General features: G+C 42.4%; 1 long non-coding RNA gene across 1 annotated transcript; it reads right to left on the bottom strand.

The window, feature by feature from the left end:
* Positions 1 to 1415: 1415 nt before the first annotated feature.
* On the bottom strand, positions 1416 to 6435 carry LOC104961701 (uncharacterized). Its single transcript, XR_800128.1, has 3 exons — positions 6359 to 6435; positions 1968 to 1973; positions 1416 to 1426 (listed from the first exon to the last, which is right to left on the bottom strand). It is a non-coding gene; the product is annotated as an uncharacterized lncRNA (long non-coding RNA).
* Between the last annotated feature and the right edge of the window lie 1697 nt (positions 6436 to 8132).

An 8132-nucleotide genomic window follows, 5' to 3' on the forward strand; every position in this document is an offset into this window, starting at 1 on the left:
TGGATTCAATCTATACCATCTGCCTTCCACTACAGTATGTGGGCTATGAAGCCTGCCTGAATCCTTCAGGTCCACAGATGTGCTTCGCCTTCCCCCGCGCTGCGTAGTGTTGGCTATCTGACAAGGATTGTTCCAACCTTGTAATGCACACAACAGCTGCTCCAGTTCAAAATTTCCTACTGAAGGTGTTCGGATGGCTGTGTCGAGCCTTCTCACTGCAGCTGGTTGTCCATGTCCACTCGCCCCTGCGTTTGAACCATTGGAACCCCCCCTCTCCCCCCCGCCCAGCTCTATTTGCCAGCCATTTGCAATATCCCGCCCCACTGCTCCTCTTCTCCCTGGTAAATTATGTAGAAACTATCTCGCTAAAATGGTTTGGCTCAAATTACAGAATCAACATCGGCAAAGACCGCCTCTGCCCAGCCAACTATCATAACAGCTCTCGGGACTTAGGTCCTTTGCGCCAGGGCCAGATGAACCCATCGCAAAGGCACCACCTCACCCTAGGCGAGTTGGCTCCCTCCCTCTAATCGGTGACCTGGGTTGGGATTTGCCACCTTGAACGTGCTCTTGGTTTGTGGTAAATGGTCTGAAAAGTGTGGGAAACCTCTTCGAATAATTAGTTGATATTAAAAACAATCGAAAATGCAAGAAAAAAAGTAGTTATGGTTTCATTGGTCGCGGCTCAGAAGTGTGACGATTCATTTTTCCTAAGTGTACTGTATGTCTTTGTAAGTTGAAGTCTTCGGGATTTTGAACTTCTGAACTGTTTCTGGACGTAGTTACTCAGAAACAAATATTTATTGTCATGAGGCTAGTTAACTTTTGAGCTGATTAGCGCTGTTAGCTGCTTTGTGAGTAGACCTAGATCTTTAATTTGTCATTGTACAGGTACAACGAAATTACAATGAACTCAAGGTGCCAACACGCAACAACAAGACAATATGAAAACAACAAGACAATATAAAAACAAGAAATGGGACTCTAAATAGACATGATAGTGTCGAAAGTATGTACCAGTAAATAAGAATATAAAATTATTGCGCGATCCCTCGTATTTACACTGAAGGCTGTACTATAGTTTAAATTTAACTGAGCAAACTTGCAAGAGTGTCAACACCATGCATAAGCAGGAGCTATGAATCGCATGAATGTATGGGTGGAATAATCATCAAGTTAAACATATTCAACACACACGATATGTGTCTGTTGATTTAACACATAAATATCAAGACTTTGAAATAAAAAAGTAAGTCGTTATCTTGAAACGTTAAGTGGCACTGTTGATAAATGAGAAAAGAAAATACAGAATTTGGTATTTTCATGCCCATTCCGACCTACACGTATGGTCATAGCTGTTCTTAATTGTTAGGCCTAATATCTGATAAATGTATGCTATCAAATCCAGTTTGAAAATTAATAAAGACTATTCAGTTGAAGATGCTACACTCAACAAGGCTAATGTGGTATTTTGAAAGTAGATTGCCCATCCCTCCTGTCAAAATTAAGTGGCCTATAAGGAAAAACACCAAAAACAACGTTTTTATTGGCTGATTGCAGCTCTTTAAATGTATGAATTAAGATATTACAGTCTCAGTCAGACGGCATTAAACTATTATTAGAACCTAATTTGGTTAGGTAAGAAAATCGCGTAAAGCTTGTGTATGTATTTCTGTCTGTGTGTACATGGCTCAGTTGTTGTTTATATTGAATCCAGGCAGTATGTCTACACTAAGTGTGTGTGTGTGTGGTACAGTGTGTAGGTGTGTGTGTGTGGTACAGTGTGTAGGTGTGTGTGTGTGTTGGTTTGTGTGTGTGTTAACCTGGTCTTTCTTCAGAGTGATTTGGCCCCTCTCCTTGTTGCCTTTCCAAGATCGTGTATATAGGTGCTGAAGCTTTAGGCCTCCTTGATCTTCTGCAAGTAGTAGCGTATGTCGGTTCCTGTTTCCATCCTCTTCTCTCAGAACATAGATCTCTGGTGGAGGCTGCTGAGAGCATCTCCGAGCTCGTGTGAGATCGGTAGTCATGCTCCTCTTCCCAGTGGCGCGAGCTGTCACCTGGGATTTTCGTGCAGATGAGTCGACTTTAGGCAGAAGCGTCGGTACTTCTCTCTGGCAACTGAACCTCATAGCTTCAATCCTCTGCAGCTTTGCGTTGTTGTGCACTTTCAATCCACAAGGAACTTCTCAAACTTCCCACGTGTCCCAGTGAAGGGGCCACCTCTAGAATTTCAGTGTGTCCAGCATGTCTAGTCTCTTCTCTCCTATTCTTTGAGCCATCTCGGTTTCTGGTCTGCCCACGCTCTCGAATGTCGCTTTTCATGAGTGTTACCTTCGTTGTGTTGTTCTGTGTATATNTGATTATATCTCTTCGCTGGCCTGGGAGCGCCTTGGGATAGATAGATAGACAGATAGATAGATCTTTAATTTGTCATTGTACAGGTACAACGAAATTACAATGAACTCAAGGTGCCAACACGCAACAACAAGACAATATGAAAACAACAAGACAATATAAAAACAAGAAATGGGACTTAAATAGACATGATAGGGAATATGTACATTAATAAATAATAAATTAAATTGCACGATTCCCCTCGTATTGCACGGAAGACTAATTGAAATATTAGCTGGAACTGCTGCCCCCGTGACCCGACCACGGATAAGCGGGAGAAGATGGATGGATGAATGTATGGATGAAAAAAAAAAAAAAAGTAACCTTCATCATCAGTAAAGGCTATCTTGTTGTTCCCAAAAATGTAAATATGACATGTGTATGCACTTGATGTTAACAGACACGTAAATATCTGTAGCTTCTCAGTATCTTTATCGAAATAGAAGACAAAAAGTAGGTGGGGTTTATACAGGAAGTCACGTTAAAAGTGGCACATGTTGTATTTTATTTAATAATATTCAGAATGGTATGCCTCTCTCTTTCCATGAAACCCATGTCTGAAACCTACACGTTATGGTACATTCAAATCTGTCCATTGCATTGTTTGGGATGTCCCATAATGTCTGGGTAAATCGTCCGCTCTCTAATTTGGATCCACTCCAAAATCTAATTGGTTCTTCCTTTTCCCATGCTACACCCTTCCGCCAAGGTTAATAAAACAGTGTAAGTAGGCTGTTGCCCATCCCAATTCACAAGTACATGTCAAAACTTGGCGGTGAATTTGCCTATTACTCAAGAACAACATCCATTAGTAAACCATTAACCTGATCCAGTTTGTATTGGCTGATTGCTGCTTTCACATGGCCAAGAAGGGAGAAAAAAAAAACTCAGTCAGAGGCATTAACACACTATCACACGCTAATTTAGACGCATTTCACTAAATCCTGTCGTATGGAGTTCAGTCTGGGACATTGCTCAGGCTCTTTATGAAGATTTAATCCAGGCTGAAGGTGATGGCCTGTGACACTAATAACCAGCCACCCAGTGACACGGACCTTTGACAAAATGTCCTTCCACCTTCTCTTAAATTCAGACTGAATATGTAGTGAATGAGATTTTCTTTTCAATAAAATGTTGATTTTCAAACAGCAAGTGTTCTTGGTATACACAAGCTATTGATGACCAAAGACCACCAGCAAACTGCTCTGAAACCCCAACCATGGGTGGAAACGTGCTATTAGGGAAGTTGTCCCTTTGGGTTAAAAAAAAGGGTCTGACGGCTGAAAAATATAGAAGTTATTGTTTTCCATACATATGCATTTTTTGGTAGATTAAAATGGATTCCAAGCCTCAGGACTACACAATACAATCAGTGCCATATCTGTAACATACGCAGCTTACTCTATTTACGACAAAGTACTTTGACATATTTTGGCAAAAGCTGGATTGTCTTTTTTTCTTACATCCATTCTTCTGTTACACCGGATCTGTCCCTGATTAGCACCGTGCTCTGAGCGGTTGTTCGACAGTACTTTTCATGATGAAACTGTATGCTAAATTGTAAAACCTCAAGCCAGATACGATAAACATCACAAACACATGTTTGTTTACTCGCCAGCCGGAGCTGAGCATGTGGATGTTGTGTCGTAAACCAGTGATACTGAGATGGAGAGGCTCATTCTTGTGGGAAATGGATTAGTTACAGATTTAGTGGAAGTGCCACACACACACAGTGACTGAAAGAGCCAGTAAAATCTTCCCTAAGGCATGTGTGAAGCCATTCTTTCCGACTGTAAAATGTCAGTTGTCAGACCATTCACGTGACTCTACCAAACTTTGACGCCCCTTTTTCACCGTTTCTCAGTTGACCTGTGGAATATGAGTATCATTGGGGTGTTGTAAAAGCCCAGGGAGGGTAATAATGGGAGCATGACACTTCCCAAAGCTCAAGGACCTCACAGCGGTGTGATCCGACATCCATGACAGAAACTTCCGGGTTAAAAGTCAAGGACTACTTACACGGTCTCAATATCTGAGGGGTATTGACTTTCAAGGAATGTGCTTAGGACTACAATACACTAGTTCTGTTGCTAAAATGTATGCTAAGCTAAACTAACCAGGCACTGGCGATAGCTTCATAATTACAGTTCAGGTGATCTTCTTGTCCAACAAACTATTCATTTTTTTGCTAGCTGTTTTCTCTCTAATACCATATATCTTTTAACTGTCTAGCAACCTTTTTGGCCTTTACCTTACAAGAATCTGATAGTCATCTTAATCTGGTGGAAAGCCTCAGCTTGTCCCCTCTCTTATCTCAGTGTACATTTGTGTATGCATTTTCCACTCTTACAGTTTACGTGCGCAAGGACATCTCGAGGCGGGTCATATGCGTAGGTGTCTGCATCTTTATCTTCGCAGACCAGTTCTAACAGAGGCGGCGAGGCGCGTGTGAATTCACCCCCCCCCAACCCGCTCTCCCATGCCTGACTGGGGGTGTGGGAATGTGTCATCCGATATCATACCTCTAGCAGGACCTGTGAGGACAGGGAAGACGATCCGACAGAAGGGGCGTGTTCTGATATAATCACCCCCATGCAGATTGGAAGCCAAAGGTCTTTTTTACAGTGCTCTTCTGCACCGTGTTACGATGCAGATGTCAGCACTTGGACTAGTTGGAATTCTTTAAAGGTCACCTATTATGCAAAATCCACTTTTTCTTGTCTTTTATTCATAAACATGTGTCCCCTCTGTGTAAAGACACTCTAAAAGGAAGACATATTCTCTCTCTTTTTGTCCTGATCCATTTATATAAAAACCTGTCTGAATATGAGCTGATCAGATTATGGCCACTCTATGATTTCATAAAATCAATTTTGGTCTTGTGCTAACCATTAGCCACTCGCTCGCGCCCCGCCGCCCCCCCCCCTTATCACCTGAATCTGCCCTCCTAGAGCCACATGTGTTATTTCTTAACCAAATATCTCTCATGCCCCCTTTACCACAATCGCGGTCCTCCCGTGCGCGTCGCGTCGTGCTCTCTGGTTTGGACACCCGGTTTTTATCTTCAGCCCCCATTTTGTTCACACCGCCCAGAGCTCCGACTCGGTCGCTGCCCGCCTGCTGCGCGTCATTGGACGTGCCCCCGTTGATCGTCCGCCTGGATTTTCCTCCACCCAACCGCTGCTCAACTAATCNATTTGGGCCCATTTTCGCTACAATGAGGCGGAAAAAAAAAGCGAATGCATTGTTTCATCAGAAGGGAAGCAATGTGGCCATAACACAGCTGGTATAAACACCACAAACCTGACCAGATACTCTCTGCAAAGCTGCATTCTTAATCATTCAACCTGTGTTTTTCATCAAATAAGGTCAAGATATAATCTTATTTATTTATATATACTAAAATGACGAATTATTGGTTTTGGCTAGACTAGACCCACTGAGATAACCTACACTAAAGTTAACTATCTAAACACTGAGAGAGTCCTTACCTCACTGAGCTGAGGTTATACGGTCCTCTCAGTCTGACAGGATTGGACTCTCCTCCACCTTGGTGTAGAAACAGCTCTTTATATCCGTTAGCATAGCGAGCTAACCAGATGCTAACAACAACATTCCACGTTACCGCTCGCGCACTCACAAAATGCGCTCGTGCCACACACACACACACACAGAGCCGAGCTTGAATGAAACACAGAGACCCATGTACTTGTACTGTACTGTATATCATATTATTTTCGATGGCTTTACTGTATAATCAGTGTAACAGATGGACAGATCACCACTGGGCTTTCATCTAAACACACAGCCACGGAATGATAACAAAACAAAGGTCGGGGGTCATTGGTCAAGCAACACACCAATCAGAGAGCAGCAGTGAGCACACCTCAGGCTGTGTTTCATATTTGTATTTTTTATTTCTGATGTATTTCACACAAAAAAGTTTTAACTTATATGATTTAACAAAAACAAAAAACGGCAAAGTGGCAAGGCTTGCCCACCCTGCGTTGGGGGGGCACAGTGACTCATTTGGGGGGGCATTCGGCGTCATGGGGGGTCATTCGCGGGCCATGCCCCCCCAAATGAGTCACTGTGCCCCCCCAACGCAGGGTGGGCAAGCCTTGCCACTTTGCCGTTTTTTGTTTTTGTTAAATCATATAAGTTAAAACTNACCGGCCATAGAGCCCATAGAGTTAAAGGTGGTGGACTGTAACCTGTAAAATCCATAGATTTAGGAGGTCCCCTAGTGGCCGTTAGCTGTACAAATCCATAGATTAGCCGCACCGTTATATAAGCCGCAGGTTCGAAAAATGGGAAAAAAGGCGCGGCTTATAGTCCGAAAATTACGGTATATAAATTGTCCAAAGAGGTTGTTTTCTACAGTCTGCCTGAATGTAATCATTGCGTAGGTGTGTAGTNATAGTGTATTTTACCAAACTTCGCAGTAAGAAGTACTTACAGTATGCACTCAAAATATCACATTGAGGTACCTTACTTGAGTATGATATTTGAAAAAACATAACAAGAAAGGATAATTTTGCAGAAATTTCCTGAGATTTTGACTTACAGATGTAGCACCTAATTTCGTGCGTCCCTACCGCAGTGGGGCCGTGATCGGCACGGAGTTGATCCTCGCCGAAAGGAAAACCCCCCTTATGACGTAGTGAATACGTTTCAGACTTGATACGCCCCCTTGATAAATGATAATGAAACCAGCTGCAATGGATCATGGATCCACCAGGGGGAGCAGTAATTAAAAAAACTGCCACACTGGAACTCATGTGAAACAGCTGATAGATCTACAGGTATCTGATATAGCAGATCTTTGTTAAGATCCATATGTCACGTTAGGATCATATTATGTGCTAAATAAGAGATATGTAATCATTTACAAAACATCACCATGTTTTTATTTAACAAAATAATGTTGTTTAATCCACTTTGGCGTACTACAACTACAAAAACAATCGGTTTGTTTTTTCATCAGGAAATCCAGCCCGGCTCAAACAAACGATTTTTAATCATCATCCTCACGATCATTTAATATATCATATGTTCGGTGAATTGACATGAAAGCACTAACAAACATGAATTTGCTGTAATCAACTTCATTAAAACTGTATTAACGTGCCTAAACTCAGTAATTCACTTAAAAGAGGTTTATTTTTAATGGAGCTTCGTCATCTCACCACGGGCAAACAAGAATATGTACAGTGTTAATAGTTTACTGTATTATTACTGTTTAATATTACTGCTATAACAATCACACATTGAGTTCATTGTTGTGCAATGATAAAATTAGACCGTTGTTTTTTTAAATAGTCTGAATGAAACTCTGCAGCTCTCAGTAGGTGATCAGCTGATCAGCGGGGGCTATGTGTGACTCTCTTTTGCCCCTTTCACACCAATGAGGTTCCCGTTCTAGCTCCGTGCCTGCGCTCTTCTGGTTTAGAGACGGTTTTACTTTTCAGCCCCTGTTTTGTTCACACCGCCCAGAGCCCGACTGGTGCTGCCACGGCTGCGTCATGACGTCCCCGTTTACGTCGCTGATTTTCTCCCCAACGGCGCTCACAACAACAACAACGGGGGACTGCGTCGGGTCGATGATCATGTTGCTTTTAATCATAGGAAGCCAGATTAAATTAAATAACTACTTCTCAACCCTTGTACTTTTCTCCAGAGTGCCGTGGTTCATTGTTTATTAATGTGTTTCAGCGGCATTTACCGACCGCTGCAGC

Source organism: Notothenia coriiceps, unplaced genomic scaffold, assembly GCF_000735185.1.
Source record: "Notothenia coriiceps isolate Sejong01 unplaced genomic scaffold, NC01 NC01_scaffold00033693, whole genome shotgun sequence".
NCBI classification, from domain to species: Eukaryota; Metazoa; Chordata; class Actinopteri; order Perciformes; family Nototheniidae; genus Notothenia; species Notothenia coriiceps.